This window comes from Homarus americanus, unplaced genomic scaffold (assembly GCF_018991925.1).
Source record: "Homarus americanus isolate GMGI-L3 unplaced genomic scaffold, GMGI_Hamer_2.0 scaffold50564, whole genome shotgun sequence".
Taxonomy (NCBI): domain Eukaryota; kingdom Metazoa; phylum Arthropoda; class Malacostraca; order Decapoda; family Nephropidae; genus Homarus; species Homarus americanus.
Window position 1 is genome coordinate 540,958 of NW_024715014.1, and position 12,253 is coordinate 553,210.

The window sequence follows — 12,253 nt, forward strand, 5'->3', positions numbered from 1 at the left end:
CACATTAACCTGTGGGTCTGGCTCCTCTTACCCCCCCCCCACAAGGCAGTGTCCAGAAGCTCCCATCATCATCATCATCATCATCATCAAGACATCATCACTATCACCGCTACTATCATTCTCACCATCACGACCACCACTATCTCCATCTCCACCATTACCATATTCATCACTATCACCACCATCTACATCATCATAATCACTATCACCACCATTTACATCATCATAATCACTATCACCACCTCAGCCATCACCATCATCATTATCCCCATCACTATCAACACCACCATCACTATCAAAGAAGTTACATGTTAGACAGAGAAACAAAAGGCATTAATGAGGCTCTCAAAGGGTCCCTATGTGAAATGTATTCCCTTGAAAGTAACTTCTATAAATCTGACAGCTCGTTAAGGGCAGTTGTGATAACATATTATATACACAGTAAACTAAGTCGACACTGCACTCAAGTATCTTAATTTCCTCAATAATTAAGTTAGGTAATAATTTCACAGCTGGTTGGACGAGTATGAATCAGGAATCAGTATAATTTTAAGGCAATTTTGATGTCATTTTATGAAGTAAATTCTCTGTTTATTGAAGGAAGAAATTCACAGTAATAATCTTTAAGAACTTTGTGTCGTTACTAAAGGGAGTCAGTTAAATACGTCCTTACATGCACAATTAACAGTCTAGAATGCAGCAAGCAAAACACAGACAGACAGACAGACAGACAGACAGAGAGGCGAGGGGTAGTTATAGCGGCAATAACTCCTCGGGGACTAATGAGAAACTTTCGTCAACAACAGATCTTTTGTTAAGTTTGGTAAAAGTTACATCAATAGCAGCCAGTAAGAGCGGGTCTCAGTATGTCACTCAGAGCGTTTCTTGCCGTTAATTATAGTCTTAAACACTGATGAAACCTCCATCTAACGGCCCATATGGAGAAGGAAATTCATTAATCGAAGGGCCATTAGATGTAAGAAACACTTTCAAACAACTCCCAGGATGTGTTAACGTGGCGGAAACACAGCTCTAGTCCTATCCCTGTCAAGTTGTCTCCCTTCGTCAACTGGAGAAAGAACATATAGATCATAATGTGGTTCAAGGTATAATATTCTGTGTCTTAGGATTAGTAGATGAGGTAAATCTTCCTAAACTATCTTCTCTCTAACCGAGTTTGAATTACAGCAAGACATACCGCATCGCTCAACAAAGACATCAAGAGAGACACAGCCAGGCCGAGACAAATGCCTAATTGAGGTTAGAAGGACATAATAATGGAGAACTATGAGGGCTAATATCAAGCAGTATATTGTTCAGTGTTTATTCTGTGCTCATCATAAGGGAACTACACTGAAGAACACTGATATTAGAGTATCAGACACCAGAGAGACGGGACACAGTAGGGATAGACGTACTCCATGCAACAAGAAGTCGTCATGGCTCAAACTATATCCTAGTATGTGTAGGCCGGGCTTCCATTTGTCCGTGGTCCGTGTCCCCGTACGCATCAGTGTCAGTGAAAAATCGAGTATATGAGAAAAGGTTGAGAAGCATCCATTGAACAGTTCAGTGTCCGCATAGAGGAATCGCGCAGTGAGCGATTTTTCACGTACACGTATGGAACACGGAAGCTGTTGTGGGGGCTACGTGACCTACGTAAACTCACTAGACTTATTTTATAATTAGTTTTCCACAGCATCCACCATTCCCAAACGCAAGGACTCCAGTAGAATGACCAACCAAGAAGTTTGTAAGGCCTTGGTAGAACTGGTCAGACAAAACCCGGGCAGTTTATCTTCTCTTGCCGGCACCCATATAATGTACTCGAGAAACATTTTCTTTGGGTCAATAAAGATTATTTGATATCATTGTTTTCTTATATTTGTAACAGTCAGTGTGTGCATACTGTACACACCTCAGGCATATGGCTAGCCGTTGCCTCGGACATATTGCCTCCCTTGTCTTGCAAACTTTCACCACCGATTTTTCCACCAGGTAGAGTACTTGCTTAAACTGCTCTCTAGTCAGTCTGAAGTAATGTTGAAACTGTTCCTCATCCAGTTCCAATTCCTTCACTAAGTGGTAGTATGCTCACTACGTTTTTGACCTATGTTTTCTTTTTTCAGCATCGTGATGGCCTCTGTGAAGGATAATACCGGCCATCAGAAGGAAGTGGCCATACTCTTCTTGACGCAGACGTAGAGACATATTGCCATGCTGTGACTTTCTGGGAAAAAAGCACACCTCACATACGTAGTTTTCACGGATATATGGATGTTTACCTCACGGATATGGATGCAGACCTTCACAATAGTCGACCACCCTGCCTCTAATAGGTTGGTAGACTTAACCAATCACAAAGTTCATGAAATTATTAGGCTTTTTTTTCTACCTTAAAATAGAGGTGTAGTATTGTCTTAAACTTCGTTGTTTTAGTTAGAATAAAAAAAAAAAACTTTCGACTCTTCTTTATGTTTGATATTTTTTGAAGTTTCTTATTTTTGGGGTAGAAAAATACATTGAAAAAACGCGGAAGGGAAAAAAACCCACTTTAAACGATTTGAATGTGTGGAGGGTGAGAGGGTGAGGGTGTGAGAGGGTGAGGGTGTGAGAGGAAGAGAGAGGGTGAGGGTAAGGGAGGAAGAGAGAGGGTGAGGGTGTGAGAGGTGAGGGGTGTGAGAGGGAGAGAGGTGAGAGGGATGGAGAGGAAGAGAGAGGGTGTGAGAGGTGAGAGGAAGAGAGAGGGTGGGGCAGAGAGGAGGAGGGAGGGTGAGAGAGGAAGAGAGAGGAGGGTGTGAGAGGAGAGAGAGGGTGTGAGAGGGTGAGGGGTGTGAGAGGTGAGGGGTGAGAGGAAGAGTGAGAGAGGAAGAGAGGGTGGGGTGAGGGTGGAGAGGAAGAGAGGGTGAGGTGTGAGAGGAAGAGAGTGAGGGGAGGAAGAGAGAGGGTGAGGGTGTGAGGAAGAGAGGGGTGAGGGAGGAGGAGAGAGGGTGAGGGGAGGAAGAGAGAGGGTGTGTGAGAGGAGAAGAGAGAAGGTGAGGGTGGGTGAGGGTGTGAGAGGAAGAGAGAGAGTGAGGGGTGAGAGAGAGAGAGGGTGAGGGTGTGAGAGGAAGAGAGAGGGTGAGGTGTGAGAGGAAGAGAGAGGGTGAGGGTGTGAGGGAGAGGAAGAGAGAGGGTGAGGGTGTGAGAGGAAGAGAGAGGAGTGAGGGTGTGAGAGGAAGAGAGAGGGTGAGGGTGTGAGAGGAAGAGAGAGGGGTGAGGGTGAGGAGAGGAGGGAAGAGAGAGGTGAGGGGTGTGAGAGGAGAGAGGGTGAGGGTGAGAGGAGTGAGGGAGGGAGGAAGAGAGGAAGTGAGGGGTGTGAGAGGAAGAGAGGGGTGAGGGTAGGGAGGAAGAGAGGGTGGGGGTGTGAGAGGAAGAGAGAGGGTGAGGGTGTGAGAGGAGAGAGGAAGGGAGGAAGAGGAGGTGAGGGTGTGAGAGGAAGAGAGGGTGAGGGTGACAGAGAGGAAGAGAGGGTGAGGGTGGAGGGAGAGAGTGAGGGTGGTGAGAGGAAGAGAGAGGGTGAGGGTGTGAGAGGAAGAGAGAGGGTGAGGACAAGGGAGGAAGAGAGAGGGTGAGGGTGTGAGAGGAAGAGAGTGGGTGAGGGTGTGAGAGGAAGAGAGAGGGTGAGGACAAGGGAGGAAGAGAGAGGGTGAGGGTGTGAGAGGAAGAGAAAGGGTGAGGGTGTGAACGTGTAATAATAATAACAATAATAATAATAACGGTTAATTAAAAAAGATGCAGCAACTGAAGGATGAAAATATACAATGGAAAGACAGACAGACAGACAGACAGACAGACAGACAGACAGACAGACAGACAGACAGTTTTACAACCAAGATCAGGAACATCTGTCCCGATCACTCGAGACAAACAGAAACAAAACATCAAGACCACCTCAAATTAAGACAACTTCCTCAACTCTTTGCTACCCGGCTAAACCACAATAAAGACCCCTCCACACCCCCCCCCACCCTTTTTGTGTGGGGGGGGGGGGAGGCTTATTGATTCCTGGTCTACTCAGAACCTCTTCCTTCCTCTCTCCACTGTGTTTGTCTGAGTGTCGTTAGTGTCTTCCTCAGCATAACTCTCAGTGTGTTCATTTTAGCGGGAGATTCATGAGGCTGACTCCTCCCTCCCCCTTCTATAACACAGTGTCATTCACGTTTACCCAGTGCCATGTGTCATGTTCATAAGTAAATAATTTATGGAGAGAAAATAATAATGACAAAATATATCAAGAAGACAAGTAAAAGGATGATGATGATGATGATGATGATGATGATGATGATGTATTGGTCGTTGTTATGGTGAACTAGTGTTTATAATGATGGTTGTGGTGTTAGTGTTGGCAGTGGTTGTAGTTATGGTGGTAGTGGTGCAACTCAGTCTTCCACACACCTCTCCTCTTCTCTTCTCTTCCTCCTACCCTCCCTCTCTTCCTCCTACCCTCCCTCTCTTCCTTCTACCCTCCCTCTCTTCCTCCTACCCTCCCTCTCTTCCTTCTACCCTCCCTCTCTTCCTCCTACCCTCCCTCTCTTCCTCCTACCCTCCCTCTCTTCCTCCTACCCTCCCTCTCTTCCTCCTACCCTCCCTCTCTTCCTCCCACCCTCCCTCTCTTCCTCCTACTACCTCCCTCTCTTCCTCCTACCCTCTCCTACCCTCCCTCTCTTCCCTCCCTCTTCCTTCCTCTACCACCCTACCCCTCCTCTCTTCTCCACCTCCTCTCTTCCTCCCCTCCCTCTCTTCCTCCCTACCCTCCCTCTCTTCTCCCTACCCTCCTCTCTTTCCTACCCTCCCTCTCTTCCTCTACCCTCCCTCTCTTCCTTCCTACCCTCCTCTCTTCCTCCTACCCTCCCTCTCTTCCTCCTACCCTCCCTCTCTTCCTTCTACCCTCCCTCTCTTCCTCCTACCCTCCCTCTCTTCCTTCTACCCTCCCTCTCTTCCTCCTACCCTCCCTCTCTTCCTCCTACCCTCCCTCTCTTCCTCCTACCCTCCCTCTCTTCCTCCTACCCTCCCTCTCTTCCTCCCACCCTCCCTCTCTTCCTCCTCCACATGTTAATCACACACAAATCCTGGCTGAGTAAATATATCAGGTTGGCCCCGGAGGAATATACTGTATGTGGCTGTCGATATAACCCACACATTCCTCTTCCTCCAGCTGTCCTCTCTTGATTAAAGCATATATGTTATACCTCCTGGTCTACTGAGTATACCTGATGTTCCTCCCAGATATACTACACTGTTGCCTGATATACTTAACTAGCCAATGAGATACAGCGGTGTGGTTTAGGTCATCATTATGCAGTCAATCAGCATCTTGCCTGAAGGAAGCGAAGCGCACCCTCATTGACTGTTCGCGTGCTTACCAGGTCACAGGTTCTTCAAGGTCATCAGGTCGTTATAGGTCATAAGTCACCAGGTTATCACAGGTTATAAGTCAACATGTCACAGATCACACGTTACCAGGTCACAGGTTACCAGGTCATAGGTAGCCAGGTCACAGGTTACCAGGTCATAGGTAGCCAGGTCACAGGTTCTTCAGGTCATCAGGTCGTTATAGGTCATAAGTCACCAAGTCACAGGTTACCAGGTCATCACAGGTTATAAGTCAACATGTCACAGATCACACGTTACCAGGTCACAGGTTACCAGGTCATAGGTAGCCAGGTCACAGGTTTCTTCTGTAGACTCTAGTTAACAATTCCAGGTAGTTATATAAACATAATTATCCACCTACTGCTTACTTACTCATAATACTTATTTATTCTTTATTATTTCATTAATCTTTATTCATTTACTGGACTAATTCTTCCTTTATTATGCGTATAAAATCTTGTAGTGAAGTTCGTATTTTACACACACACACACACACACACACACACACATACATAATAATAGCTCAGTGCCCAGTGAGAGAGAGAGAGAGAGAGAGAGAGAGAGTTGAGAAGTGTGTGTCTGTGTGTGAGAGTGTGTGTGTGCGTGTGTGTGTGTGTGTGTGTGTGTGTAGAATGAACAGTATGAGGAGTTTCAAGAAGCAGGAATGACCAAGGAGGGTAATAAAAAAAAGAGTCGTAGTTATAACATGTTAATTGCTTCACCATTAATATCACTCGTTAGATATAATTCGTCTCAACATAATTCACAGTAACTCAAACACACCAATACTTCACACTCGGTTATTAGGTTTGGGTGAAAGGCGAGCCATTTAAACAAGCTGTGGGAGATATACTAATGTTATCTGGTGGACTTTTTTTTTTTACTGGATCTCTATCGACACTGATTCCGTCCAATATTTACTGTGCCAATGTATTTATGGGGCGTTTAAAGGAGGAGAGGGGAGGGGGTCACATATCATCAGATTCCCTCCAGATTCTAGGATGTTTATTTTTAATTGGTTAGTCTCAACTCCGTTCACTGGGGTGCTTCTGTTCTCATGGGGTATTATGTGACAGTACACACTCATGATGATTTGATGGCCACCTCGACAACTGCCTCTATAAGACATTTCTCCCGACCACCCCCACCTTCCTCCTTCCCCTATTGCCAGTGAATCTCAGTAACCATCGTCCAAACTTTGAGACCCGCCATCTGTTGGGATTTTTGAGAGGAATTGCCCATGACTTGCAATTATAATGTCTGGTATGTCAGTAAATTTTTAAATATTGATTCCATAAGGACATGAGAAACTGTAGCGGGCCTATTGACCCATACTAGACAGTCCAATTTACACCCAACCCCTATCGCTCATATATCCATCCAACCTCTACTATATTTGAAGCTATCCAGCGTATTTCTAAGCCAGCGTTTATCTATCTCGCACCTAAATCTAAATTTGTCTAATTTAAAACCATCGCTCCTGGTTGGATAGTTTGTGTACCTTTGTTATATCACCTTTGCTTAGCCCTGACTTCCATTTATACACGTCTATCATATCGCCCCTCACTCTACGTCTCTCGAGGGAGTGCAGATTAAGATGCTTTGACCTGTCTCTGTACTCAAAGATCCTAATGCCCGGGATTAGTCTTGTCATAATCCTCTGAATGCTTTCTAGGGATTCTATATCCATTCTCTAGTACGATGACCAAAATTGAACTGCATAATCCAAGTGAGGTCTCACAAGTGCAAGATATAGTTTTAGGATAACCTCGCTAGTCTTGTAACCAACAGTCCTTTGTAGAAACCCCCAAATGCTTTGTTAGCCTTGTTTTGAGCAAATACACATTGTTGTCTTGATTTAATGTGGACTCAGTGTTTCCTGTCCTGTAACCACGCCCTAATCCAGCTTAAAACATTTCCAATTCAATGAGCCTCCACTTTAAGTATTAGTCTTTCGTGGGGGACTCTGTCGAAGGTTTTGTTAAAGTCAAGGTATACCACATCATAATCGTGTCCGTCGTCCACTGGTTCAAAAACAGTTCAAAGGAATGTTAATACACTTGCCAGACGTGAACGCCCACTTGTGAAGCCATGTTGTGAATTATTGATCAACTTGTGCTTCTCCAGGTGATTTCGAACAGAGTTTGAAATTACTGCTTCCAGCAATTTGCCTACAACTGATGTTAAACTGATTGGGCGGTAGTTAGAGGATAATGATCTATCTCCCTTCTTCTAAATCGGTATCACATTCGCTATCCTCCAGTATTCTGGTACTACACCCGTTTTTAATGACGTGTTACACAAGTTTGCTAAGAACATACTAAGCTCTTTCTTACATTCCTTTAATACTCATTTCTCCGTCGTTATCAGTTCGCCGGCATTTGACTGTATTGATCCAATCTTGTCTCGTATTTTAGTTTGGTACATCTGGAAGAATCCGTTTGGGTTTGACTTCGTCTCCCTTGCTACCTTTATCTCCCTATTTCTCTTTGCTTTTCATATCACTGTCTTAACCCTACTGGCCAATACTTTACAATAATCTCGGAGGTAAACTTCACCACGATTTATTCTCCTACTTATAGCCTTCATATGTCCATTAATATTCTTGAAATAATTATCCATTTGGGGTCATTGTTGTCTGATCTCAGGTTATCCTGGTCAGGTCACTTGATCTAAAATTTCTCACCACTTGTCCATTTTATCAGTGTTAATAATTCCATTTTTTTTTGTTGGTTTGTAATGTTGAAAATAAATGTTTGTTAGATTGGTGCAGTTTGTATATAATTACTATTATACATAAGAAGTAAAACATTAATTCTTAGTGTTATTTTTTTTCCTCTCTATTCAATCAGTTCAAAGTTTTATGCTATTTATAAGTAAACTCATTTTGTTCCTATAAAATGTCAGTTAAATGTCAGCACGGATTTACCAGCAATGAGGGACAGTCGTCAGGAGGAAGGGGGCAGTTGTCCGAGGGCAAGGGGGTGGGGGAGGGAGGGCGCTTTATCAGGTCGGACACAGGTTGTTAGGTCACAGGTCACCAGTAAGAGCTGTCTGGTGTTATCTCAGGTCAGCTTGGATCGCAGTCATTCTTCTTATATCGTCTGAAAGTGAATTAGGTTTTCATCTCTCTCATTCTTCCACGCTCTCTAACCTCCTTGCCCTTCCCTCACTCTCACCCTAACCTTTATATTCAAACGCTTTTCCAGTTTTTCAGTTACCCTCACTCTCACACTCCTCTCTCTTTCTTTATTGCTCTCCACTCTCTCCCCTACCCTCTCTACCACATTCCCTCATTCTCAACATTCTTCTCACCTCCTTAACTCCCCTTCCTCACCCTCATGCCCATCCCATTATTTACTCTCACACATTTTCTACAATCTCCTACACTACTCCCCCATAATTCTCTCACACTTTCCCTCACTTTCTCACCCTTTCCTCATTCTCATACACTCTCTCACCACCACCACCACCACCACCAACACCCTAACTCACTGTTCTACACCCCCACACCACCATCGCCACTCTCCCACACTCCTCACACCACTCACTGTTCCATCACCTTCCCGTCAGCCAAGAATCTTAAACAACCTTGATAGTTATGCCAATTACATACACCCCGTTTTCTATATCCTCACGACACACACACACACACACACACGCGCACATGCACACACACACGTGTATATCTGTGTTATACATTTCTAAAACTTACTAAAGTAGTTTAGATTACATTACGTTTACATGAGCCACCAGTAGTGAGATAAAACACCCCTCTTCCCCCCCTCTCTCTCTCCCTCCTTCCTTCACCCCCCTCCCTTCCTCTCTCCTTTCCAATGAGGAAAGAACTACGTATACCCAGTGTCAAAGATAGAATAATTGAAGTCAACCTCATGATAGCCCTGAGGCTTTTGTGTGGTGATCCTGATAACATTGTGTCCGTGAAACTGCTAGAATATTCGAGTCATGAAATTGGTGAATCTAAATGGATCCAAACTACAGATACACATTTGAGGATGTTTGAACGAGACCATCAGTCTGTACAAAGCTGAGACACAGCAGCACTTCCTGCCACCCTGGCGGACAGTTCCCTTCGACATCACAACACCCTCGTACCCGCCTAAGCGACTGACCACACATAATCCTTATCTCCAGCACTGCCAAAGTGAGAGCTCTTGACCACAAACATAACCTACAGACTGATAATAACATCACACAGACCATCTACACTGACGGCTCTCTTAACACTGTCTGTGGGAGGGCTGCAGGTGCTGTCATTGTGACTCAGCCTAACGGTAATGTAATAGAGACAGGAGCTACAATTAGTAACAGGTCATCCACTCTACACACTGAACTATTTACCATACTCAGCCCTGAAACTTGTTGAAGACACTGCCACTGACAGTCTCATCATCACTGCCTCCTTATCCTCACTACTTGCTCTTGTTACCCTAAACTCAGACTGTCACCCGCTTGTCTCTGAAGCCAGACACAAGCATATGTGTCTTGTTGACGGGGGTGTCAGGATCAAGCTGCTGTGGATCCCCTCTCACATAGGCATCAAGCAACATAAAAGAGTTGATGCCTTAATTAGACTCGCGTTCAACAATGACAATGTTGAGTACAATCTAGGACTGTCAAACAGAACCTTAAAAACTGTAATAAAAAAAGAACTTGCTGATGAATTTGAAACCAGTACACAAGTGTAAACGGGCACTCTGTAACATTCATTGCTATTATAACAAAATCACTGGGGTCTGATAAACACCCTTTGTGGCCTATATTCTGTAATCCTTTTTGCGCTATCGCTCACAGGATGTGTATGGGGTGCACAATAAACTATCTTCTTTCCCTGGCAAAACTGAAAAAAAATCTCCCTCCTCCTTCCTCTCTTCCCGCACCACCAGAGAGAGAGAGAGAGAGAGAGAGAGAGAGAGAGAGAGAGAGTCCTCGTTAGTGGGGCTGTACTCATATCAGAAACACTTAACATGTAAACATTGTGATATACCTAACCTAACCATCAAAACATAACTAAACTCTTCAATATTATGTTATACACTGTTAAACTGTTCACACTTCCTGGTCTATTAAATCCTCACTTACATAACTCACTTCGTTAACTCAGATGTCACTCACATTGACCTCTCTCTCTGACAAAGGTTATTCCATCCTAGTGCCCTGCCATGACTCAGCGAGATAAGTGGCCGTGTAAATGACAGGTTGCAATTAGATTCTTGCAAACCGCACGCATAAATATATTGCTGGCTGCTTCCCCCCTTAGCAATGTTTCACGACTCTCTCTCTCTCTCTCTCTCTCTCTCTCTCTCATGATGGTCCAGGTCTTCCCTAGTGGCAATCTCTATTATCAGTTCCCAGTTAACTACTTCACCCAACTAATGTAAACCTGTTTGGTGTACTGAGCAATTCAGGGACACTTATCTCTTCCAGAAATAGGTGAGAGAGAGAGAGAGAGAGAGAGAGAGAGAGAGTAAAAATAAATACTCATCATCAGAAGGGAAGGAAACTAATTGATCAGCGGCAATTAGATCTATCTATCTATCTATCTATCAATTTATCCATCCATCAATTTATCAATTAGTGGTCCTCCCCACCCTGCTGTATGGCAGCGAGACATGGGTCACATACAGGAGGCACCTCAAGGCACTGGAGACCTTACCTCAGTGTAGTCTACGTTCCATCCTCCGAGTTCGCTGGGAAGACAAGAGAACAAATTCCAGTATTCACGCTGACACCAACTGTAGGAGCATGGAGGCTACCATTATCCATGAACAACTATGCTGGACTGGCCATGTTACCCACATGGACGACAGTAGACTGCCAAAGCAGCTACTTTATAATCACCTAACAATTAGTAAACGTAACGCCGGCGGGCAATTGAAAGGTATAAGGATAGTCTTAAGACAAACCTGAAAAAGTTCCAAATCGACCCCCTCACCTGAGAGACGATCACTCCACACCGTAACGCTTGGAGGAACACCACACAAGAAGGTGTCAATACTTTCCAGTTAGCCCAACTGCATACTGAGGCAGACAAGCGCCAGCGCCGGAAAGATACTGCCGCACTAGATGTAGCCCCCCACACGTGTAACATCTACGGACGCCTTGCAGGTCCCGTATCGGCCCTTTCAGTCACCTCAAACCTCACCAACGAAGGTGACATCCTGACCAACTCATATCATTGTATCATAGCTGGATGATCGTCATAATCGATTCCGAGTGACATCAAAGTAGTGTAGTAGTAGTAGTAGTAGTAGTAGTAGTATGTGTGTGTGTGTGTGTGTGTGTGTGTGTGTGTGTGTGTGTGTTGTTGTTATTATTACTGATGACGAGCTTATTGTTGTTGATTATGTTGTCATAGATATTGTATTGTTGTTATTGATATTAGTTTTGTAATTGATGTTATTGATATTTCTTTGATGTTGATATTATTAGAGTTGTTGTAATAGATGTTGTTATTGATGTTAAAGTTGTTGTAGTGTAATACAGACTCGCTGAGGTGTTTCTGTACGTGAGGTTTAATTAAGGTTTTTATATCATGTATGGTTTATTTTTTGTGATAATAGAAGTCATTGTGTTTAGTGTTTTTGTATGGCTCGGCTAGTGAGTTATATATCCTGACCTCCTGTGTGGGTGGGTGTGGGTGTGTAGGTGGGTGTGTGGGTGTGTGTGGATAATACTGCTGTAGTTTATTAGGAAATTTAAACAGAGGAAACACGACACGAGGGAAACTGGGGCTGTAAGTAGCAGAGTAATTTTGTATGTAAATTATGTTGGTACGAGTGGTGGTGGTGGTGGTGGTGGTGGCGGCGGCGGCGGC

General features: G+C 44.3%; 1 protein-coding gene across 3 annotated transcripts in view; it reads right to left on the reverse strand.

Moving 5' to 3' along the window:
- Positions 1-12,253, reverse strand: part of LOC121879999 (diuretic hormone receptor-like) — an 80,561-nt gene that overhangs the window by 17,051 nt on the left and 51,257 nt on the right. The window lies entirely within an intron of this gene.